Raw genomic sequence first — 26355 nt, 5'->3', positions numbered from 1 at the left:
TTAACTAGATCGATACAAATTGGAAGAGGGACAAGACAAGGTTGCCCCTTTCCCCGTTACTTTTTAATATTTACATCGAACCGTTGGCTTGTAAATTAAAAGCTTGCCAGAATATTACTCCCTTTAAGTGCAACGGATGGGGAAAAAAATCGGGCTATACGCCGAAGACCTTGTCATTTTGTCTGGTAATTTGGAAACATCATATACAGGAATTTGGTCAGAGATAGAACATTTTGAAAAGGTTTCAGGATACCTTCTTAATCAACAAAAGACAGAACTAATGAAATGGAATACAGATTTTGAGAGTATCTACACGAAATAAGGTACCTGGGGATCCGGGATAGTCCAAAACATCGACAAAATAGCACAGGTAAATTTTGAGAAAGTGACAAAGAAAGTAAGCTCTCAGCTACAATTGTGGGGAGCGTTGTAGCTTTCCTTTTTGGGTAAATCTAATTTAATAAAAATGTCAAACCTTCCAAAATATACGTTTTTATTCAATACTATTCCCTTAGTTTCCAAAAGTTTGGTTTATGAAAGTGCAGGGTCTCTGCTCGAGTTTTATATGGGGAAATAAGAGCCCGAGAATAGCTCTAAAAAAACTCCGAAAGAGAAAAGAATTTTGAGGAATTGCAACCCCCGATTTGCATCTATATATGTGCGCTTTCCAGTTAAAAAACTTCCGGCAGTTAATGATGGAAAGTTCCATGTTCTCTTCTCTCTACAAAGCTCTAACTATTGATTCTACCCAACAAGCTGGGTGCTTCCTTCTAAAATTTGGCCACCCGTCATTTTTTAAAAAGGTAAAATTAAAGATACTGTTGTCCGCAATCAAGCTTTGGTCCCAGGTGAGACGCCTTTTAAAAATCGTGTATTACAATAATATTACACCAGTATGGGACTCTCCCGGTATGCCATTGTGTTTACAAGATGCCCTAGCAGCCCCTTTGAGGAGTTGCGGGATCACCACTTGGGGGCAACTCTTATTTGAGGCGGTACTTATCTCTTGGCCTCATTTATTGGCGATGTGTAGAAATCAGGTCTCAAAATTTTAATATTATCAACTGTTGAGCTGGACAAAATCTTCTGGAAATAAGCTAAAAGGAAACTCAAACTTGATACTAAAGATAGGTTCTCGGCAAACAGAAATAAAAGAAGTGGCAGAGTGGTACTGGTTACTTGTCCAAAATGGGGAAGAGGAGCAGGCCTCTTTCATGGAGATATGGAGGAAGGATCTGCCAGACGAAGACCTTGAAAATATTGGGCAAGTATCTATGTCTTCTCTATGGTCTTGTGTAAATGCTGCTCCTTTAAAAAAGAACCACCTTTTTACAGTTCACAAGGCCTATTGGACCCCCCCAGAGACTATCGAAAATGGGAAACCGAGAAATCAAGAAGTGCCCAAATGTGGAGAAGACAGAGCAAACGAGGTCCACACGTTTTGGAGTTGCCTTGTAATACATGCTTTTTGGAATAATGTGGGTAAGACCATATCAGATATTATGGGGTTGGATATAAATTTAACAACTAAGTCGGTAATTTTCGGGTTACCCCCAAGGGAGATTGATGAATGGGTACTAAACAAAAGCTATAAAGCTCTGTTTTTTACTTTGATATTATTAGCCCGCAGGGAGCTTTGTATTAAATGGATCCTGCCCTGTGCACCCCACAGAAGAAGAATAGATACACTCCATTTAGAGGGTATCCTCCTTAGATCAATCTGGTAAATCTACTAGAAAATCAAAACACTGGGAAATTTGGGATAAATGGGTGGAGGCAGGTGCAAGTCACATATAGTGCTTTATGAAACAGGCTTTACCCCTCCATTTTCTTTAATTTTGATGGGTGGAGGATAACAAATATGGTATTATTTTTATAATTATGATTTCTGGGTCCAATGATTAAAAATATGCCCTAGACAGAGTCTCAGGATGGGATTGTTGTCTTTCCTCTGCAAAGAGGGAATACAACGGTCTACCAATACTTCAAGATTAAGGTTTGAGACCTGTACAAGTAATTGAAGGTGTGGTTTTGGGGATACGTGCTATCCCTCTCTCCCTCGGGAGTGTGACCATTTGCAAGTACAATTCACAGGAGTAGTGTGTTGGAGCACACAAGCTTAGCCCCAGTAAGCCCATGGGCCGAGGATGGAGTGAAGGAAGTATGTGGACCTACTGAAGAAAAACAAGTTAAAATAGTTGATGTACAGCAATATTTTATAAATGTGTTGGTCATAAAGCCATACATTTTACAGTCTGCTCTGAAAGATATCTGATGAAATATGTTTGATAGCCAAGTTCTACCACAGTAGCTAGCAGCAGTATTTAGCAGCAGCGTATCATGAAGCGGAGAGGATCCATTCTGCCAATCATCTAGAAAAAAGTGCTGTTCTGAGTGCTTTGCCTGGCATTGGTACGTTTGAAAGAATTCCATGAAAAAGAGCTCCTTAGTACTAGTTGGTGGGATATGTGAAACATAAAGTTGACTCACATGCCCTCGTTGTAAAATGACAACCGAAAAATTATTTCATAGGTTTGTTTTAATTTTGCATTTGTGTGTGATCTGGAATTCTAGAGTTGATTGCCGCCCAAAAAAAAGTTTTGTGTTTTCCCTTGGTTGAAGATATTTCCAGCACATTGTGGCCCATGGATAGTGCACGCTATAATCAGTGGTAAAAGTAGCAGAAGTATTACCTACTTATATTCTGGTTCTTATTATATTTTTGGGTTGAGGCTAGCGGCAGCACGCACATGGTGCTCACTCTGCGAGACATGCTGTAGTAGAGTATGCTGTGAAAGCCTCGTCCACTCTCCGCCCATATTTGTCATTGGCTTTGTATCATTGTCCTCCTTAAATGCTGGATTCTGTTTGGTAAAAAGGCTTTTTAGGTCTCGCACCTGCGAACCGATCGTCGCTGCGAGACTATAGTAATCATTTCTGCTTACAAGGAGTCAAGGGAGACAGGAGACAAGTGATGTGCACGCGCAACCTTGCTTAATCGGATCAGGTCGCGCGCTCACAATCTCCTGTCTCCCTTGGCTCCTTGTAAGCAGACACGCACACACACACACACACAGAGAACCTCCCCCCTGCCGTGTGTGTATATATATATATATATATATATATATATATATATATATACACACACACACACACGCACACACACACTCACTCACTCACTCACCCACTCACTCACTCTCACTCTGCCCCCCCGGAGCCCTCGCAGTTCAGCAAAGGAAGAAGGCCCCCACTCACCGGTACTCGTCTCCGGCTCTCCAGGCGGGGCTCTTTGCAGGCGGCGGCGGTCTCTTCCTTCGGTGCGGGGCTCTCTCACCTCACGGGAGCCCCGCTAGCTCCGACCGCCCTTCTCCTCCTGCCCCAAGTCCCAGTGCGGGGTAGGCTCCCGCCTGAGCTTCCGGGTTGTCTTGTCGTCCTGCCCCTGGCCTGCCTGACTTCTGGCCAGGCAGCGGCGGCAATTCTTTCTTTTTTCAGTGAGTCATGCCCTCGACTCTGTCTGCCCGCCCCCTCTTTCTTCCTAACCTTTCCATTGGCTGTACTGCCGCCGACCGGCACTTGAATGGCTGCAGAGCGATTACGCAGCTTTGTCCCTTGTCAGGTTGCCCCGTGGGCGACACCGCCCCCTCTGCTCTCCTCCGTGGTAGATCCTTGTCTAAAATGTTGCCCTCGGCAGTTGGTGGTTGCTTTGTTTAAGACCAGTTCTTTCCATTTGGAAACTAGAAGTATTCTTTTTCTATACTAGCATACAATTTGCAAATATCAGGAGCAGTCAAAGCTTACTCTAGGGGGTGGTAAAGTGATTAGCCCTCAAATACAATATGAATAGTGATCACACTCGAGCACAGTCTCTTGTCAAGTAATAGCTCTTAAGGTGGCTTGATTTAGAGGAGGCCGAATTTAGAATGAAGCCCTTAAAATGCACTACGCAACTCAGTCACCTCACTCTCTAACAAATGTCTTCTGATGCTTACGTCATTGAAAGGGTCCCACAAAGTGATAATGGAAATACCACGAGAACTTTAGATACTTGCTTTGTGTAATTGATGTTCATATGTGCATAGCTGCCAAGTTTCCAGATTGCTGTGTGACATTTGTATTGTTCAGTAGGCGTATGAGTGACATTCTACTGTCAAATGTGTGACACTTTGAGAGAGACTTTCACGTGGGTAAATCAGAGGAATTACCATAATTTTGTTGCATCTGTACGTTTTGTTATTCCATCTACTACACATATCACGCAACAATGAACTTAGGCCAAATGTGATTCAGGCCTGTTGGTAGCCGCAGCAGTTATTAGCCTGTTGCAGATTCTCCAGTGTCATTGTATTGTTAGCAGGCTGTGGTTTCTCTCTCTTGGCCATGGACGCCCTCGGAGGAGTCCTGTCAGGTGAGGGCAGCTGACCGGTTCTGGCACTTTTAAAGTGTCAGGCTCTCACCTCGGGCTGCTCCATTCGACGGCGGCCATGGACGAGACAGACACAGGAGGCTCGCCGGAAACTGTCCTAGCGAGCTGTTCCCTAAGTGTCCGTTCTGGCAGGGGTGCAGCAGCAGTTCGCAGCCCCAACCACCCTGAAAAGAACCAGCAGCCACAATGTGCCTCAGAGAGGCCGGTACGGCTTGTAGAGAGAGCAATATTTTTTTGGCGCACGGGAAAGATACAGTTTATCCAGTGTTCACCATAGCAACGAGTCCTCCAAGCCCCACGCCGGCAGGCTAAATTCCTTTCCAGGCATAGCGGCAGTGCAGATTTTATTCAGTGCTACACACAAAGTAATTTTGGAACGTCCTGATGCGTGGTACTTAGGGCTGTATGTATGGGGAGTTTCTGTAATTTAATTGGTATTTTATATTTGCCTCCTAAACTTTTTGTTACTGAGATTTAGTTTCTCTAAAATAGTGTTGTCGAATGTGTTCATAGACCAGTCCAGGCTCCTATTATTTCTCCTTATTGTGTTTGTGATGGATCAGCTTTCTCTCTTGCGCTTTCCTGGTCTTGTCTTTCCCTCGAAACACGTTAATTCAGTGAGATTTTAATTTGGTCACACTCTGTGGCTTTCTGATGGCACGTATATTCTTTCATATGTGCATGTTTTTGTCGTTGCTGTTACTGTTTGCAAAGCAATTTAGCTTATTATGTCTCTCTTCTATGTTTACGTCCTATCGCCAGTCATAGAAGGGGGCCTCAGTCTGTCTCGTGCGGTTGTCATGGTGAAGCAGGTGCTGAGCACGCGCCGTGACCAGGGAAAGCTCCTGAATGGGCTGCTCCTCCATCGGCATGCCCCGCGGGCCCGTGGAGCCTGACGAGACCATCCATATCCCGCAAGAACCACAGCCTGACCCACAAGAGCCTGAAAGTCTTCCTGAACCTGCGCCCTGCCCAGTAGTGAGCCCGGAAGAGCCCCTGGAGAGGTAGGGCTGGCAGTAAGGGGGTCGGCAACCTGAAAGGGAGTCTAGTGGTGGAAGCAAAGAGAGGGCGAGGGTAAGGCATGGAAGATATGGCACAGGACAGTTGAGGCAGTCGGGCACAGACAGGGCAAGGCAGGGGCAAGAACTAGTTAAAGATCATGTGTCATAGATGGCGCCTGAGTGAAGACAAATGGCATATGGCAAGGAAAATGGCACATATGTGATTACAAATCGAAAGGTATTGAATGTCGTTTAGTGAATGTATGTATATTACCCCTCAACCATCCAGTGTTTCCGTACGTTGTAATGTAAAGCGCTCCGATACCCTCTACGGTCATGTTTGCGCCATATTGAACTGTATAAATACAGGAGAATGGACAGGAATTATCAGGCACGAACTCTAGGATGCAAGGGGACCCAAGGAAGGGGAGAAGGAGATGAGACATAGGGCACGTGTAAGATGGACATAGAACAGCAGATGAAGAAGAGTGCAGTGCATGTGGAAGTGGTGTAGGCACTTAAGATTGTTCCCCCCCCCCCCGGTGTTTTTGATGTTCCATTGACCAAGAAGTTGACAATCAAGTTGTTTATTCTTAATCAGCAACTCTACACATACAAGTGATTTTACATAACCGCTATATTGAGTGTATTATAGCTTCTCTAGACGTTTTGTTATAAGCATTTGCTTAGAACATTTTTAGGTCGAGCTGGTGTAGCAATGTGAAGCATTGCGTCCAGCGAAGTATCTATTGTTGCCCACTTCCTGGGAATCTGAGACAGGGGATGTGCACGCGGAAGCCCTCGGTGATTTCACCTCGTGGACGCGCATGCCCAGCCCTACGGCGTGCACATCTCCTATCCCACATTCTCAGCAAGTGACTAACACATACACACACACAGCCACACACACACACACACGCACACGCACACACAGGCACACATGCGCACCCCCCACCACTTACTGGGCTCTTTTGTCGCTGGCTCCATCATTCCGTCGCATCAACGGATTTCTCTCCTCCTGCTCTCTCCCGGGAACGCCAGCACTCCCGGAATCCCTGCTTTCTTCTGGGCTCTCCACTACCCACACCCCTCTGCCTCCAAGGTGCCGTGCTCCGGACGAGCTACGTCACCGCGAGCCTGGCACAGAGGCTGGGCATCTCCCGGAACCTCGCAGGCTCCAAAGAACTTTCCTGCCTATCAAAGCAGAGCCCGCCTCTCTCGCCTGCGTTCCAGGCCTCGCTCGTAGCATACGCACGCCTTACATCTTTTGGTAGTTCACACTCCACTCTGTGCCTTATTCACGTGAAAAACCTAACCATGTGAGTCACAAAGCAAGAGGATCCATTTGCTTTTCGGTAATTGACATCAGCTAGCACAAAATGTTTGTAACAGCCGTTGGCAGCAGCAGTGATCCCTTTGTTTTGATTGAGGACGTAGATATGACCCAGCACACTGGAATTGATAAGAGGATGGTTTCGGTTCCAGAAACGAGAACATCGAAACCTAGATAATCCTGGTCGAACGCTAACCAGATAATGTCCGTGCTCTGCTGCCTGCGTGTTTCGCCTTTCACAGTTTACTCACGGGAAATAGCAGCGTTTTGTCTCATGTGATGAAGCACATTAATGTCACCCTAGTTTCTTCTATCTCGGAATCCTGTAGTTGACTGTGACAGGCTGCTTTTTTCCGATCGCAAAACGAAATATGGTGACCTGATTAAAAGCCTTACACGGTTTTCTGGGTTTCTAACAGGCATTTTACTCTCGGCCTTTCTCGAAAGTGCTAGCTACCAGGGCCAATTAGGCAGACGCCTAGGGAATAATATACAGTGGGTGTTAGCTCTTCATTTGGAAAAATAAGGAATAACTCTGTAGCCTCTTAATACCGCACGTTTGTAAATTTTTAGTTACCAGCTGATGGTAACGGGACAGTTTTAATTGTTTTTTGTGATGTGATGCGCTAATATTTCATAATTACCACACCAGATAAGCGATTGCGGTGCAAAAGTGAGCCGTCATTTGGTTACCTTGCGTTTTCACCCATTTTTCGGAAAAAGCTTTGTTCGGTGCATTTTTCTGCACCGCGCCCTATTCATTTCCATCAATGTGCCCTAACGACACATACTTTACACCTCTTTGAATACCACACTTTTTTGAAAGGCCAATATTTTCTAGCCTGCTTGCCAAGATGTGAGATGTCTCATACATTCAACACAGAACCTCCCATGAGTTCTGACGGACGCTTTTTGCTCCTTGGTAGAAATATTTTCAAGCTGTCTCCAGAATAGAAATGTTTGGTCACTAGTAATCACCAGTTTAAGCAAATCATGTCATGTTATACCTATATTCTGGTTGTGCTGTTGCTGTTACCCATAGAAAGGTCACGGTCCATGAATTTGTTTAACATCCGTATCACTCAGGGGCACCACAACATCACTATGCGCTACCACAGCGTCACTGAACGCCACATCACTCGTCGCAACCACAACATCACTCAGCGCCACCACAGCATCAATCTGTGCAACCATTCAACAACAACTGGTTCAAATATGTTCTCTCAATGTTGCAAGCTTTATTACAAATGTCACAAAAAGGTGTTAATATTTACCTTCTGTTCTTGGATTTTCGTCACAATAAAATACACTGAACATAATCTTCACAAAAGTTATTTACAAAAGTTTAAGCTATTGCCATTATAAATTACAATATCTTTTATTGAAGTGTAAATTATTAAAAAATTAAAAGCCATTTTATTTGTAATATCAATACATCTAAGTCACGTAAATACAACACAGATTGCATTACAAATGCTATAGGTGTCACATTTGCTAAAGTTACAACTATTGGCATTGTAAATGACCATGCTATTTATTTCGCTATTTTCAAAACCAACACATAAATTAAAAAAATGTAATTTACAATACCAATAGCTCAAACTTTCCTAATGCGAGACCTATTGCATTGCAAATGCTTGTTATTCCCTCCTTGGTACCGCCTTGTCTCCATTTGTTACTGCCCATAAGGACTGGACGTTTTACTGGTCATGCTACACGGTCTGCTTTATCTTATCTAAGAGCCCTATTATGATATTTTCTTTTATTTGCAGCACGGTCTGCTTTCAGTTTAGCGGCCGCGCTTGTTTATTTCATTAATTTGCAGTTCAGTCCGCTTTCACATTAGCGGGCGCATTTGTTTATTTAATTAATTTGAAGCTCGGGCTGCTTTCACTTTTAGCGGCCGCTCTTGTTTATTTAATTAATTTGCAGCGCGGTCCGCTCACTTTAGCGGCCGCGCTTGTTTATTTAATTCATTTGCTGTTTTCTTCTGCGTGTACTTCGTTTTGACTCCACTTCAAAATGGCCGCTTTATGTTTTTCTGTCTTATTCACTCTTTCCCTCAGAAACACATACTCCTATAATATCCTAATTACAACCAGCACAGTAACCATCGCTCTGTGGTCTGCAGAGAGGCCAGGGGCTGGATGTGCTTAAATTAAGATCATTCGGTGTCCCGAACAGCAACACTGCACAGGCTCCGCCTCGGCAGCTTCCATAGCCCAACACCCCCAGCCTCAAAGTTCAGATGAGGGGCACAGGCAGGGCTAGACCCAGGCACGTCAAGCGAGACTTGGTTCTGTTGTGGTGAAAGGCAGGCACTTTTACCTAAACAAGCATTTGCAATAGGTCACTCGTTTACGCGAGTTTGAGCTATTGACATTGCAGATGACAATACCTTTTATTTTTGTTTTTGTTTTTTCAAACATAAATAAAAGGCATTGTTATTTACAATGCCAATATTAGCTTAAACGTGTGTAAATGCAAGACCTATTGCATTGCAAATGCTTATTTCTCATATAATCTTAGTGATTACTATCTCATGAGGGAGTATCTCTTATGAGTTTAAATGTAATAACTGTATAACAGGTGGAAAAGAGAATGCCTCCCGTCAATGTTCTGGGTCACGATATATGCGCATACGATTTTAACATATCCAATGTGCTTGCAGTGGATGCAGTTTTAGCAGTGCTATAACTGGATGGTAAAAGCAGCTGCAGTTAATTGCATATGCAAGCTTCAATCGATTCCAACTTTGAGCTACTCAAGTTGAGCATGAGATTTTATGGCTAAAAGCAGCCAGGCAAATCTAGAAATCTTGAAAAATTCCGCAGAAATGACAATTGTTTAGTTGAAACCTTCACAATGTACACATGAAAATCCAAATAAATGCAATGCAGATGCAAAAATGTAAAGGAAATATTTTGACAATATCATAAATCTAAAGAGTGCTACAATGGCAACGAACCCAAACAATTTCCAAAATTGAACTTCCTAGGCCTATAAAAGAGTCCCACATGGACATACGTTTTGTGCAGCTTTTCCTTTCAATTAACCAGATTCCAATACTGATGCAACATTCTCTTCTGCTGGATCAAGAAAACCAGGTTGTTCTCTGCCAAAGAGCAAAACTACCCCCATTAATGGAGGTGAACACAAAAGGTTACTAGGTAAAAACCTATTCCATTAAATATGATGCCGTCTCAGGCCCTAACCATGTATCATCTCAACATGGAGATCATACAGCAGGTCATTCCTGCCATTGGAAATATATTTGAGATGAACATTGGTTTCACAACGCCATACTCGCACTTTTGAAATTACTTGCAGTATTGCATTTCTGTGCACAGGCGTATTCCGCCATACAATAGGCATGGTACCTAGTTTAGCACAGCCCACCTTTTTGAAAATACTTCCTATGATCATAAATACACTGCAGAATATCATTGACCAGCTTATATTTCCTACAGAACCACAGACAGTTCATCCAGTGGGCAAAGTATTTTATAAAGTAGCAGATTTCCCAAAGGTGCTAGGGGCGATAAACCGCTGTTAAGATCTCTTAAAAGACGAAATCCAGAGCAAAGCATAGATTTAGTAGTAGATTTATTAAGCAACTTCCCAGTGCTGCTCTCCTACAGAAGCCCCCATCCAAATGCCCATATGATAACATTCCATAGAATCAGTACTTAAAGAGACAGTGCATGGGAGTTCTACAATACATGTTGAACATCAAATGTAACAACTGAATCAACAATTTACTGGTCCTCCCACTGTGAAGTGAGCAAGTCTACCAAAATCAGAAAATGCTGCACACCCTCAGTGTCCAACTGGTGTATGCCACTGACTTATGCTTCACCCACTGTTGTGCAAGATTCCTGGGTTCAAGTCAGTGACTCCGGGCCCGATTCACAGAACTAACTTAAGACAAAATCCTAAACTTACTACCATTTTGGTATTCACAGAAGGCACTTACTTATTTTGGTATTCACAGAAGGCACTTACTCATTTCGGTATTCACAGAAGTTAGGAGTCCTAACTTTAGGACTCCTAAATGCCTTCTGTGAATACCGAAAGTCTTAAAATTAGGATTTTTCTCAGTTTAGTAGTAGTAAAGTTAGGACTCCTAACTTTAGGACTCCTAAATGCCTTCTGTGAATACCGAAAGTCTTAAAATTAGGATTTTTCTCAATTTAGTAGTAGTAAAGTTAGGACTCCTAACTTTACTACTACTAAACTGAGAACAATCCTAATTTTAAGACTTTAGGTATTCACAGAAGGCATTTAGGAGTCCTAAAGTTAGGAGTCCTAACTTCTGTGAATACCGAAATGAGTAAGTGTCTTCTGTGAATACCAAAATGGTAGTAAGCTTAGGATTTTGTCTTGAGTTAGTTCTGTGAATCGGGCTCTCCATGAGCCTGCAAAGTAACTGTATTTTGAACCCCATAGAGACACATCACCTGCTCAAGCAATGGCTCTTTGGATTGTATGCTGTACCTCTCTTTAGCACCTACAAATGGCCTTAGTCATTACAAATGTTTTAAGATACATCACGCTTGAGAATAACTGCACTGGTATACCTTTAACAAGTGCGTGATGAACGTCAACAATCTACTTAACTTGTGGACTGCTGATGCAGAGTGAATTTTTACTGATTATTGACATGATGTCTTGTTGGTAAAATGGCAGAACCTAAATATTTGAATTAAGTATCATCCTTATAAATGCTATCAAATGTACACAAAAGAAACTGATAGGAATACCATTTTACATCATAGGAGTGCACATCCTAGAAGTCTAAAAGACAACATGCCATATGGCCAACTTCTGAGAATAAGAAGAAATTACTCAGACACAAAAGATTTCGAAAGGCACGCTACTGAATTTTGTAGTGATATGAACAAAAAAGGTTACACAAAAAAGTTGTTGAAACATTCTTTTAAAAGGGCCAAATTTACCCCAAGAGATTCCCTGTTACAAGCGAAAGAAAGAAGACACTCGATACACTTGTGTGCGTAACTACATTCGGCCCAGATACTAATAAATTTAAACAAATTGTATTAAAAAATTGGCATCTCCTTGAGAACCTTGAATGTCCTTTTCCTAAACCAATCTTTGCAGTGCGGAAAAACCAGAGCACAGGTCAACAGTTAATCAGAGCTGACGCGTTTTTACCTCCCCCAAAAGTGACTTGATCACACAATGGAAGTTAAAGCCAGTTGAAGGACACCACAGATGTGGAAACTGTATAGCTTGTTCCAATACGATCGAGGGCTCACAATTCACACATGAAGGAATAATGTGGAGACACTCAGGCTTTACAAATTGTCGGACCAAAAATGTCATATATGCCATTATCTGTCCATGCCCCAAAATATATATAGGGAAGACTAGTCAGCAGATAAACACAAGGATCACCCAACATAGATCCAGGCTGAAAAACAAGGTCCTAAATGCTCCAATGGTTGACCACTTTGTAGACAAAAAACATGCGGAGACCGATTTCAAATGGACGGTTTTAACAACAATATCGCAACTAAATATGCACTAAATACTGAAAAACTGCTACTTCAAAAAGAAGCGTACCTTATTTTAAAATGTAATAGCGCACTGACAGGACTGAATAGCATGTCAGAAATTGCAAGAGTTTAAGCACATGTAGCCGCGGTTATCTTAAAAATGAAGCTAACTGTAAAATAAGGATAACCCGTGCTCATGAGGAGAACTAATTTGGGTTTGAACTCCATAACCCAGAATGCACTGAATGAGCTATGACACCAAGCGCCGCCCCTCTCTCCTCTCCCCTCCCCTAAAATTGCCAACTCCGCTTCGAAAATGTCTGCCGTGATAGCGACATGGTGCCGAGCTGCAAGACTGGGAGGTAAGACCTAAAACGAAGAATTAAAAAGCGCTACTTTTCTAAGTAAGGACGTGCAAAGTATTCCGCCTAATGGGTTGCGTTTGTTGCAGAAAGCACGCAAGCACGTGATAACTGAGAGAAAGGGTCTGCGACCGAAGCTGAGACAACGCCGAGATTAAGGTAGGCGTGAGAAGAAAAATTAAACAGATAAACTACTGGGCTTTCTACGAGCCATGTTTAAACGAGGGAAACAGTGTTGCTAAACCGAGATTAATAATCGGTTTCTCTGTTCAGGTACAGAAAGTCTGACATGGCTCCGCGCCGAGCATAAAGATTATCGGAAGTAGCAGGCCCCCACATTGCAGTGAAATAAAAAGTATACAGGTAAACTCCTTTTTGTTTGGAGTGTTTGGGCAACTGCACTGGCTAAAACGAGTCCTCCTTAGTGAAACTAAAATTAAGGGGCCCATTATGATTGCGGATAATCAGCATCCTCCGGCCCGGAGGATGCGGTTTATCCGCTGCGGACTGAAGAAATACCCCCCGCCAGATTAGGATGGCAGAGGGATATTTTTTTCCGTCCGCAGCTTTTCCGCCGCGGTCGCCTTCCGACCGCGGCGGAAAAGCTCTAACATGGTTGGCGGTGTCTATCAGACACTGCCAGGCATATTAAGATGTCTGCGGTCCTATGCCCTTCCCCCCAGGGGTGAAGGGGGCGTGGGGGTTGCACATGGGGGGTACCTATGGTACCCCCCGCCTTTGCGTGCACGAAGCGGCAGGCACCACGCGGTGCCTGCAGCTTCGTGCATGCAAAGGTAAACATGCATTTTTTAACATTGCGGCGGGTGCTGCTTGAAGCAGCATCCGCCGTAATGTTAAAAATACAGGATGTGACCGCCAGGGTGGCGGTCACATCCTAATTGCCATGGAGGGACCGCCGCTGCCCATGCAGACGGATCATAATAGGGCCCTAAGTCTTTTTTCTAAACTATGAACAGAATCACTGGGTCCACCGACACGAAAACTATGAGAAGTGTACACCAATAAGATTAAGGTAGGAGAAACTCCAAATAAAAATGTACAGCGTCTTCTGAAAAATATCTCTGGGTCCTAATCAGACGAACCTCCGCTTAAATAAAGAAAATTGCAGATAAACGAATTCAAGAAACATAAGCAGATGGAAAACTTTCAGCTCAAAAAGTTATTCAGAGAGCAGTAATTAAGAGCTAATGCATAAAGAGCTTTATGATATGAACACTTTCAACTAAAAATCCGCTCTTGTCTATATTTTATAGAAAGACAGAACAAGAAAAATAGAGAGACCTGATGAGCATCTAGGAAAGGATACCCTATGATTCGAAACGCGTCGGCATTTCAACAAAGAGCATAAAAGCAAATTGATTTTTTCTTGTAAATACCTTAACAAAGGATTTATTGAGTACATGCTCTTTATGAATTTGAGTTATTCATACTATATGATAAGATATTCAGTGTTTTTTTTGTTGACATAATTGTGTGTGTATTGAATGTTTAATTTTTTTGTGAATAATAGTGATGTAAAATGTGTTGTCTAGTCTAATGTGGTGGTAAATAATGTGTTATAAATATATGTAAACTTTGTATCATTTTTTCCTTTTCAAATAGAATTTATTTTTGATAAAAAAAAGATAAGAATTTACAAATCGTATAAATAAATAATAGGTGAAACATAAAGAAATGTGTTTTGCTGGGCCTAAAATTGTTACAGCTCCCCAAAAAGTAAAAATAGAGATCTAGGCAATTTTTGTATATTGCATCAAATGTACACAAGCATGTACCTGCCACTGTAAATCTAAATGATTTTAGTTACATCTCTGTGTTCCCTGTAGTTAACTGAATATTGATAAGGAGACTGCACGAGGGCAATTTTGCCCAAATAAGGCACAGGAAATTTGGGGAACTAACCCCTCGTTTCCCAGTTAATAGAGGAGCACGGCTTGTGTGCTTGTGCCTACCCTGTTTTTTTGTCTTTTCATCAACGCTCTGGTTGCCCAATTAAATGAGGTAAAGGATAACGACGCCCCAAAGTTGGGACATAGTAAAGTGCCAGCAATGATGTTTGCAGACCACACTTTGCTACTATCTAAGTCGCCTAAGGGCATCCAGAGGGTTCTTGACAGTTTTGCTACATTCTGCAGAAACAGGGGGCTGGAGATTAACACATTAAAGACCTAATTTATGGTCTTTAATCCAGACAACACATCCCGCCCAAATCCCTCCCAAAATGGTACCTTGCTTGAGAGGGTGACTGTTTTTGACTACCTTGGTGTTAGACTGTCTGAAACATTCGAGCGGGTTCCGCAACTAGCCATAGCAAGTCTCAAGCTAACACAGACTGTGAGTGGATTAGCAAAAATATATAGGAACTCCTCCCACAAACCGGCTGGCTGAGATTTACAAAGTACAAGCCAGGGGTGCTTCAATGTATGGGGCCCGAACTATGGGGTTATCATCCCTTTGGCGGACTGTCTAAAACAGAGAATAACTTTATGAGACAGTTGTTAGGCCTTCCGCCAAGCACCCCTCTCATTCCCATATGCCTGGATTTAGGAATCAGACCTATTGCGGAGGATATTGGACTAAGACCACTAACATTTTGGCGTAGACTGTGAGTGACCCGGAACTAGCAGTCTACCAGTCAGAGCTAAAGGAGATACTGTGTCTCCCGGGTGTGGGCAAATTACCATGGCTTTCATATATAAGGGATGTATGCTGTAGGCTGGGTAATCCAAGTTTCTGGAGTAACCCTGAGGTTGCGTGCCCGACAATCTCGCGACTAGACTAGTAAGAGCCTACAGATCATTCAAACTAGGAGACATTTAGGGGAACACTGGACTTGGTCACCTAACAGCTGATTTTTTTATTTTTTATTTTTATTTATTTTTTAGCATTAAAGCTGATATCTGCTTGAGCCCTTTCTGGATGATATCCAACCCACCCTGGCAAGGAAGCTATATATCCAGTTTAGAACAGGGACCTTGCTGCTATGTGCCTTCTCCAACAAATGGCAAAAATCCACCCCGCGGGTGCCCCGCTTGCAGTTGTGCCGATGAGACAGAGCTTCATGTTTTTTTCTTTTGTCCTGGCTACAAAATAGCCAGACGGCGCTGGCGCTGGCTCGTCCCACTTTGCAGAAATTTGGGGTGTAGGTAGTGTAAGGAGGCATTTAGAATTTTGAGATATGATACTCACCCACCCATTGTTTTTGCTGTGTCCAGTTTTTTAAATTCCATGTGGCATTGTCGGGTGCTGTTAAACTCGCCACCGCAATTATAAAACCCTTTTAGTACACAATTGGTTACATCTAAATCATTTTAACCTTTTTAACCTACTTTTAACCCTTTCCATTTTCTAACAATCCACATTAATGATGAACTGAAACTTGATCACACCAAAATGATAGGTGGATATTTTTTATGATTGCTGTGGCCCTACTCAGGGTATTTGACGTGGTAGATGGTGGAGGTCGATAAAAAGCTTTGAAACCCATGAATCTTCCAACAAGTGATGTACTCTAATGTTGCCAAACATGCAAGTTTTGTTTTTATCTTATTTGTATGTAATGGTTTTTGTCATCCGTTTTCACTGCTATTACTCTTATTATCTACTTTTTAATGGTCTACATCGACCGAAATAAAGTTTGTTGGAATGGAATGGAATATCCTATGATGATAAAGCGCACTCCCCTCTGACAAACACCGGTACTAATAAGGAGCATTTATACAATTGAGCACATATCACAGCACACAGCTCTAAAAAGTGTGTATTTGGTCTATTAAAATCGTATTTGAGGTGTCAGCATCGCACCGATGAACCATGAAAGATGTGACGCTTAGGCACCAATTAGTTGCACGCAGTGTAACGTTGTAATACAGTGGTTCTTAACCTTTTGATTTAGTGGACCCCCCACTTATTGATTACTGATATCTGGGGACCCCACTGAATCATTATTGGAATCCGGGTACCTCCACTGAGTCATTACTGGAAGTCAGGGACCCCAGTCAAAAGCAATTTCAATGATTAGAACCTCAAAACAATATACACAAATACAGACTCAAGCATTCATCAAACAATTAGACAAATGCTGAAATATTTAATTCACAAACACATTTTAATTTTAGTGGAAAGATTGGAGCTTTTCTTATTTCAATTGAGGCTACCCATCATCCATATTATATTCTGTTTGCTGTACTTGCACTTCTCCAACTAAATCAATCTGAAGATATCAACTGCGTTTTTAGCCCCCAATTTCAAATTCCTTTCAAGTTTAAATATTTAAAATTATGCTTCTTTATTTAAATAAACTTTATTATTCTGTTTATTATTTAGCTCTCTAAGCAGTCTTGAATTTCCTGAGTAGGTTTTGGGGACCCCTAGCAGTCCCCTGACCACAGGTTAAGAACCGCTATTATAGTTCATTGCAGAGTGCCAGTGACTAACAAGGAGGAGACCGAACATACGTGCCAGGTGACCATGTTTCAGGTCCAGAAGGCAGGTTCTGGAAATGGAAAGGTCAGGAGAAACAGCCGGAGAGTTGATCCCAATCTCATCCCCCTCAAAAGCCACCAGTCATCTCCACCAGGCAACATGGTGCGCAGAAATTGGAGTCCGCCATCGGAAGAACCTCGGTGAGTCGTCGGAAAGGGTGGGAAGGTAGGAGACCCAAACGGAGAAACAAAGTAAAGTGTGCCAATGACCGGCAGGGTAGGTGACTATGTTGGGGAGATAGTTTATTGACTGATGCTGGGTTTTAAACTCTGCATACCGGAGTACTATTGTCCAGTCCCCAGTGCATGTGTTCTGACCGATCAAATGTAAAATTGGTCTATCCTCAATTGCCATGTTTAACTTCCTGAAAATACGCTAAAGGCATGGAAGTTAAATGTCACCTGTGGACTGCAGCATGTATTGTGCCATCAGCAAGGCTAACCAGTGAAGCATGGCCTCAGTTCTATGTGTTTAGATTGACTGCTGCAGCTTTTAAAATTGCAGGCAGATTTGTCAAAATAATTATTTTTGACAGGAAGGAGCCCTATTCTTTATTTAAATAAGACACCCCCAGTTAGGCCATGTAGCCCATAAAGTGCCTACTACTTATAAATATGAACTTGTAAGAATTTAAGGTTGCTGTGTGCCTACACTTGCTACCCTCTAAAGCCATTTTCACTATGTAAGGCTGTAGCTGTTTCTATAAGGAAAACTAAAATACAATTAAAACACTGTTTTTGTAACTTTTGTTTGGGATAAGCTACAGAGTCTATTGAATCACTGTTTTAGGAATTAAAAAAAATTTTGTTTTTCCTAGTATTTTACGACGGAAAGTCTTAATTTTATTAAAGACACAGAGGCAAGTATTATGCATCTCGAATCTTGCCTTTATTTGAATAGAAGCCGCCAAGAACAATGGAACTACAAATTCCAAGAGGCTTAGCAACAGACTAGCCAATGAGATAGAAAAACATAAGTATAGTAATCCTCACTAGGACACCAGTAACCTGTATAACCCCTCACTTGATAGCGATCAGCCCTCTTTTCTTGTGTGAGAAGTTAAATTGAAAAACCAGAAAACAAGTAAATATAGTTAACATAATCATAATAGAAAAAGCTAGAGTAAACGTGAAGAGTTCTTGGCAAAAATGAATTAGAATAAAACCCCTAGAAGAATCCACTGCAAAAGGAGCACAAACACCCTAGAGATCCGTCCACGTATTCTTTGAAGATGAGAATCCATCGGGTATTGTGACGTCCTTAAGAGAAAGCAGGTGGTAACCCATAGCCGCTGTCAGGGAGGGAAAGAAACACCTATTAGCAAGTGTCGAGGGGTGATAATACTTGCCTCCATATCTTTAATAAAAGTAAGACTTTCCGTCATAAATTACTAGAAACATTTAAATGCTATGTCAAGACCAGAGCCTCCTATTATACTTGTTTAAAGCATGTTGATTACAACAAAAGCGGCAGTATTACAATAAAATGTCCTAAATATCTTATGGTTAGATCAGTCAGCTGATCTCATAATGTCCTCTGGTCTGGAACACACCGAAAGGCTTTAGGGGCCATGCCACTACTGGCGGAATGAGCCCCAAAAGCAGGGGTTTCAATGCATGCCAAAGACATAACCCATCTGACCCAAAGGGCCAGGGTGGTGGTAGAAACTGGATTATGGGGTTTCCGGAAAAGAATTAAGAGTTGAGAATGAGATCAAAAGTCTGTTGTTCATAAACTTTAATTTATTTTATTTTATTTATAAAGCTTTATATAGTGCGAACTTGACCCAAGAGGGTATCAAAGCGCTTTACATTTAGGATCGTTGCGTTAGAAGTTACATCAGATACAAGAGCATAGTAAGGTACAGTAAGGTACATGAACAATCTTTCAAGAATTCGTAGGAGGGAGGGGAGGAAGGAGTAATAGTGGGGAGACGAGGAGGAACTGTGCCCAATGTCCGGCTGGGTAGGTGACGGTCAAGGGGGAAACCAAGGGCCAATCTCCTCATTAGGTGTCTAGCAGCGGCTCCACCATGTTGCTCAGGTATCAACGATCAGGAAAACCAGTTTTTAGTCCATTTGATTTGAGAAGGCTATATAGCGCTGTCTAGACCCGGAGGTTTCAGAGCGCTTAACCAGGGGATCGTTACATTACAAGGTACATCAAAAAGGATTATGTAGTGCTGGCTAGACCCGGAGGTATCAGAGCGCTATAACAAGAGGAACATTGCGTTACAAATTACATCAGTTACAATAGCGTATTAGGGAAAAGTAAACAAACAACAAGGTTGAGAGAAGGGGAAGAAGGAGCCATAGCAAGGAGACAGGGAAGAACTGTGTCCAATGTCTGGCTGGATAGGTGAAGGTCGAGGGGGAAACCAGGGCCAATCTCCTCATTAGTTGTCTAGCAAATCCACCGGGCATAGGCCATGTTGCTCAGGTCTCAACGCACGGGAAAAACAGTTTTGAATAGATACATAGGCAATGAGGATTGAGTTAAGAGAGGGAGTTGGGGGGGGGGGGGGAGTAAACAACAAGCCAGAGCTGGGGCTACCACGTAGGCCGATGGGGCATGTGATAAAGGTCTGTTCGGAGTCCGGTGGTAGGGAAAACTGTGGCAGCTAACTTGGGGCCAGGTAAGGGATTCTGACCGTGGAGACAGCAAGTAACCATTTTTAAACTTTCGCTCGAGGGGGGCCTCCGGCTGGGACACGCCTGCATCTGGATGAGTAGCGCCAGGATTAGGGTTGTGAAAGAGCTTCTGGCCACAGTGTTAAGGTCAGGCAGGTCAGGCAAGTACCCAGAATGCCACCGATACCCAGGAGCAAACCAATCACTCGAATTGCAGGCCCCCACCACCATTTGAATCCTCATGGGCTGGTTGAAAGATTTAAGATTCAGCTCACCTGCAGGGTTGCATGCTAATTGGTGCCGGGGTGGGGGAGAAGGCTTCAGGGACTCTAGACTGTTATGGGCGTTCAAGCCACCCCGGCCGCCATGTTAAAGTCAGGCGGGCCCGAGACAAAGACAGTGAACCGGCATGGCCTCATCAGCAGCAGTTCACGTGGGGTGCAGCAGCCTACCTCCTCACAGTGGGCAATGACCTCTAGATCCGTGGCCACAGAGCTCTCCCCACCCTGCGACGGCCATGAAAGCCGGCGGGCGCCATCTTAGGGTCAGGCTTCTTACACAGCTCCAGAAATCGTGGCTGGAGCGCGAAAACTGGAGAGCCCCCCGCTCGACGAGTATGAAACAATGGATCCCTCTTCACTGCAGTGGCGACATGCAGCGCGAGTCGCGCACCCGGCTGCGCAGGCTCCTTACCAGCGGGACGAAAGGGCAGTCCCTTGCCGCCGATCCAGCTCCCCAACGCCTCCCGCAGGTTAACTCTACAATCTGCGCACAAAGTTTGGGTTGGTCCGAGAAATACGGATAAAACACTGAGTCTTTGTGTGTTTTTTAATGTTAACATTACCCCAGTTGATGTGTCTTGATGAGAAGACACATCTAAAGCCTTATCATCTGACAAACGTTTAATAGAAATCAACCGTAATAATATAGTAAGCTTTGCGGAAAGCATTTTTAAAGAAAGAAGTACATTGTCTGGCCAGTGAGATAAACAAATTCAAAACCACAGTAACATCCCACAATTTGTTATACTTTGAAGAGGGGGATTAGAACATTTTACTCCCTTTAAAGGGTGGACAGATGAGCGGATGGTCTCCCACTGGTTTGCCCTTTATGTAGGGATAGTTTAAGAAAATCGCCAATCTGTACAGGTTTATGGTCCTATAGGACTTGCTTCCACTAGCTTCTTCTGCCAAAAAAATAACAATATAGATTATATTGGCTGAAAAGGGATTGAGATGTTTTTCCCAAACACCAGCTTTACCATAATGCCCAAGCGGATTTGTAAGCTTTGGTGGTTCCTGAAGCCCAGGCTTTGCTAATGAATTCTGAACCTCTGACAAAAATGAAATTGATTGATTGGACTGACCTGCTATTTTCCAAGCAGAGAGAGTGAGGGAGATGTTGAGAACCAGGTTGTGAGTATGGCCATATCAGGGGGGGCACTCAACCCTAAAATCTCACCTTTCATTGATGTCCACTCCTACATTGAAGGTACGTTTGCATCCTGCTTTTCTTTTTCATTTTCAAATGGGGCTTTTCCATTGGAGCACAATATCCAATGAGCACCAATGAGGGGGACAGCATCGTTGATGGCAGGAAGTGCTGCAAAATTTGCAGGCACAAAGCTCCTGCATACTACCACCTTTTGGTATTGTGGCGCTTTTCACTCCTGCTGTTTGCCTTGTGCATGCTGCCTTTTCTTCTTTGGTTACTGTTGAGGTTATTCAGTGTTTTACAGCCTCACTGGGAAGCATTTAGCCTCAAAACATTTTACATCGTCAACAGGTAAGTGAAAAGGGCTTTTTTACTAGAATGGTGCCCTATCATTTACAGCCTTCGAGCACAAATTCACTGTTGCCCAGTTTTCGAAGTCAGAGGGGGGCTTGGAAAGGGTGGGAGGGGAAACCGATGGGGCACGATGTGCATACTTTTGTAATGATAATCTTTGTCTCCTTTCTATGAAAAGCGGTGCAAGTTCAGTTAACATTAAACAGCAGGATGCTGCCATCTAGTGTTTTCCTGAATAATGACTGACTCTGGTGCTTTCTGGGAATAAGGCAGATGTTATTTGCGACTTAGGCTACAGAAACAGCAACACTATTGTTTAAAAAAGGACACCACTGCAGCAGTGTGAATAGCGCCATTGTTATTTGGTGGCCTTGATAGTTAGGCCTGCCTTCTGCAGGGCCTCTTCAGGTGGATCAGGTGAACATCCCAGGTGGAGCTGAAGACAGCAATATCATCTAGATAAGCTGCACAAAAGTCATCCAACCTAGTGAGGACTTGGTTCACCAACCTTTGGAAAGTGGCAGGTGCATTCTTCAAGCCAAAGGGCATCACCACAAATTGGTAATGACCTCCTGGGGTTGAGAAAGCAGTTTTGGCCTTGGCATCCTCAGCTAACCTGATTTGCCAACAGCCTGCTGTCAGGTCTAATGTGCTCAAAAACTTGGCAGAAGCCAATCTGTCAATGAGCTCTTCTGCCCTTGGAATTGGGTGAGCATCTGTCCTGGTGACAGCATTGAGACCTCTGTAGTCCACATAGAACCTCATCTCTCACTCTTACCATCTTGGGTGTGAGGTTTTGGCACAAAGACTACTGGGCTGGCCCAGGCGCTCTCTGAGGGCTTAATTACTCCCAGCTCCAACATTTTCTGCCCTCAGTCTTTATACAGTCCCTGACATGGTCAGGTTGCCTGTAGATCTTACTCTTCACAGGCAGACTGTCATCAGTATCCACCTCATGGGTGCACCAGTTAGTCTGACTAGGTGTCAAGGAAAACATATGTCTGAAGGACTGTAGAACTTGTCTGCAGTCCTGTTGCTGCTGGTCAGTGAGACTGCCAGCTAAGGCCACACCATCTACTGAACCATCATCAGGGTTCTGAGTCAGCAGGTCTGGGAGAGGGTCACTCTCTTCCTCCTGCCCCTCATCTGTAGCCATGAGCAAGCCCATGTCTGCCCTGTCAACATATGCTTTGAGTCTGTTGACATGGAGCCCCCTGTGGTGGCTCCTGGAAGTTCCAAGGTCCACCAAGTAGGTGACTTATCCCTTTTTCTCAACAATTGTGTGGGGTCCAGACCATTTGTCGTGGAGTGCTGCTGGGGCCACTGGCTCCAACACCCACACATTCTGTCCTGGCTGGTACACAGTCAGCACAGCCTTTTGGTCATGCCAAGCCTTTTGAAGTTCCTGGCTAGCCTCAAGGTTTTTAGAAGCCTTCTTCATATACTCAGCCATCCTGGAGCGGAGACCAAGTACATAGTCCACTATGTCTTGTTTAGGCTTTTTGAGGGGTAACTCCCATCCTTCCTTCACCAGACATAGGGCTCCCCTTACAGGATGCCCAAACAAAAGTTCAAAAGGGCTGTAGCCAACCCCCTTTTGTGGGACCTCTCTGTAAGCAAACAGAAGGCAGGGTAGAAGGATATCCCATCTTCGCCTAAGCTTTTCAGGTAAACCCTTGACCATACCCTTCAAGGTCTTGTTGAATCTTTCAACAAGGTCATTGCACTGTGGATGGTAGGGTGTAGTGAATTTGTAATTTACACCACACTCCTTCCACATTGCAGTTAGATACGCAGACATGACGTTTGCACCTCTATCTGAGACTACCTTTTTTGGAAAGCCAACTCTTGAGAAAACTCCTAGGAGGGCTTTTGCCACCACAGGTGCTGTTGTGGTCCTTAGGGGAATAGCTTCTGGATACCTGGTGGCATGATCCACTACCACCAGTATAAATCTGTGCCCAGAGGCTGTTTGGGGATCCATTGGTCCAACAGTGTCAATCCCTACTCTTTCAAAGAGTACCCCCATCACAGGTAGTAGTATAAGGGGGGCCTTTGTTGTGCCATCTGAATTGCCACTGGCTTGGCAGGTCACACAGGAGCGACAAATGGGGCCAGTGAAAGTGAGGGACAAGCCTGTTCCAAGTCTTGTTCTGGCCTAGATGTCCTGCTAAGGGAATATCATGGGCTAAGGTAAGAAGGAAACCCCTAAATGCCAGAGGTTTGACCAACCTCCTGGAAGCACCAGGCTTGGGGGTCTCTAGCCTCTGAATAAAGGAGTCCTTCATCACAGTACACTTTATGGGTACCTGTAGCATTCCCAGCAGCCTCAGAAGCAGCTTGCTGTCTGAGGGGTTCAAGAGCGGTGCAGTCTAACTGTGCCTGCCTCAAGTCTGCCCTTGAAGGTCCCCTGTCCCCCTGTCCCAAGAAACTCAACCTGGCCAGGTTCAAGTTCTTCTAGGACAGTTCCTTCAGGGGTCTCACAGTCAGCTTCCTGAGAAGGCTGATCTTCACTTGAGGGCAGGGGGGAAGGCACTGCCTTAACCCTACTGCTCTTTCTCTTGGGTGGTACTTGGTCCATAGTTACAGGATCCAAGACCTGTTCAGTTTTGCACTTGTTGGCCTGTGACCTGGTCACAGCAAGGACATGAGCTGATATGCCTAACATCTCTGCATGAGTCCTATACTTCACTTCTGACCATACTGAGGATTCAAGATCATTGCCCAACAAACACTCCACAGGGAGATCTGCACTTACCACAACTCTTTTGAGGCCAGTTACCCCTCTCCAGGAGAAGTTAACAACTGCCACACTATGTGTAGTAGTGACATTGCTTGCATTGGTCACCAGGTAAATATCACCCAGTATAATCTGTCCAGGGTCCAGAAAGTTAGGTGTCACCATGGCGACACTGGCACATGTGTCCCTGTAGGCCTGAGCCATTTTATCATTGATCAAAGGTGTCAGTCTGTACTTGCCCAGAGTACTGGGACTCACAGTAGAGGACATAGCCATGTCCACATCACAGACAAGAACAGCCTGAGTGGGAATCCTGACTAGGCCAGAATCCATCTCCGTACCCATGGTTAACCCCACTATAGCCTTGGGTTGGGAACTACCACTGTTAACTGTACTAGGGGGTGCAGGTGCCTTAGAGGCTACAGTGGTAGGGGCTGTCCCTTTCTTGGTGCACTCACTGAACCAGTGAGAGGCGGATTTACAAAAATTACACCAAGGTTTCTTTTGGCCATCTTCCTTCTTTTTCTTGGAATTTTGGGACCCCCCCTCATTAGAAGTTTGTTGGTGGCCTGAAGAAGACTTCTGGTCTTTTGGTTTCTGATCCCCACCTTTTTGGTCTGCCTTTTTCGGATCACCACCTTGGTTCTGGGATTTCTGCTTAACCCTGGTTCTGACCCATTTGTCTGCCTTCTTTCCCAATTCTTGGGGAGAGGTCAGATCTGAGTCAATCAGGTGTTGGTGCAACAACTGGTTCTGACAATTGTTAAGTATTTATTCTCTCATGATCAAATTATACAATCCTGTATAGTCCTTAACTTTACTTCCCAGCAACCAGCCTTCCAGAGCCTTAGTGGCACAATCAACAAAATCAGTCCAGTCCGGAGTCTGTGTCTTCTGGGTATCTCTGAACATCAACCTGTACTGTTCAGTGGTTAGGCCAAACCCATCAATCAGAGCACTCTTCAGGACAATGTAATTGTTAGCATCATCATCACTAACTGTGAGGCGCTTGTCTCTTCCTTTTTCTCAAAAGGAGAGCCACAAGATTGCTGCCCACTGACTTTGGGGTACCTACTGTACTTTGCAGGCCCTCTCCAAAGCAGTTATCCATTTGTTGATATCATCCCCAACTTTGTAGGGGGGGGCACAATCGTACTCAGGTGTCTATTGTCATAGGACCTGTCTTTATCCTTAGGGATATTGCTGCCACCAGTGGACTCTAGTCCACTTAACTTTTGCTCTCTTGCAAGAGCAAGTTTTGCCTTGGCTAGGGCAAGTTCTTCTCTCTCAATTCTGAGTTGGACTTCCCTCATCCTAGCCTGGTGTTCTCTCCTCTGAGGAGAAGTCATCCCCCTCTGAGAACCCCTTGAAGCATTGGAGCGGAGAGATTCCCTGGAGTGGGATCTTTCCCTCCTATACCTCTGGCTAAGTCCACTTGCAGGCCTGAATGGGGCTGTCCCCTTCTCAGCCCCAAATAGGCTTAGGTTCGCCTGGCTAAGTCTCCTAACTTGGGCCTGGCTGTCTACCTCTTCTTCAGAATCTTCCTCTTCCACCTCTTCCTCATCATTTATGACAGTAGGGTCAGGGGCATCTTCTGTTGAGGGCAGGACCTCATCTCCACTGACTGACAGACCTTTAGAGGCCTTGAGAGCATCATGTTCCTCCATGAGCTCAATCAGGGCTCTGAGGGTCGGGTGTGAACCCTGTTTTAACTTTCTAGAGGTGCACACGTGCCTGAGCTCTTGGAAAGTTAGGGTGTCATATCTGGAAGGTATCCTTGAAGGATCTGCCTCCACTGGGAGAGATCCACTTGGTTCTGCTGTCAGAGACACGATCTAGTGAGGTGTGGTGTGTGCCCCTACCTACACTAAGTGTTATCTACTAAACCTCTCTAGGAGTTGTAGTCAGGGTGTGCTAGGCCCTTTGGTCTACAACAACTAAGTTCAGTAGAACTTAAGTATTATAAGTCTTGTTATATGTACCTATAGGTACCTAATGTGATCTTTCAAATGATATCTTAAGATTACAATTGGTAAAACAACAGCAAGCTCTT

General features: G+C 43.9%; 1 protein-coding gene across 7 annotated transcripts in view; it reads left to right on the top strand.

Annotated features, from left to right (window-relative positions):
* Positions 1-26355, top strand: part of LOC144822176 (GPI-N-acetylgalactosamine transferase PGAP4-like) — a 163158-nt gene that overhangs the window by 18818 nt on the left and 117985 nt on the right. Inside the window, exons 2-3 of one of the 7 annotated variants that reach the window (XM_078679361.1) lie at positions 12728-12797; positions 12912-13001. The exons of 5 other annotated variants lie outside the window; for them this stretch is intronic. The gene's annotated coding sequence lies outside the window, so the exon portion shown is untranslated. Of the gene's footprint in view, positions 1-5250; positions 5428-12727; positions 12798-12911; positions 13002-26355 lie in introns of those variants that run through there. One more of the 7 variants, XM_078679365.1, reaches the window with a different exon arrangement.

This window comes from Lissotriton helveticus, chromosome 3_1 (assembly GCF_964261635.1).
Source record: "Lissotriton helveticus chromosome 3_1, aLisHel1.1, whole genome shotgun sequence".
Classification (NCBI taxonomy): Eukaryota; Metazoa; Chordata; class Amphibia; order Caudata; family Salamandridae; genus Lissotriton; species Lissotriton helveticus.
The sequence above is the reverse complement of the archived record's forward strand: the minus strand, read 5'-3'. Positions and strand labels throughout refer to the sequence as shown.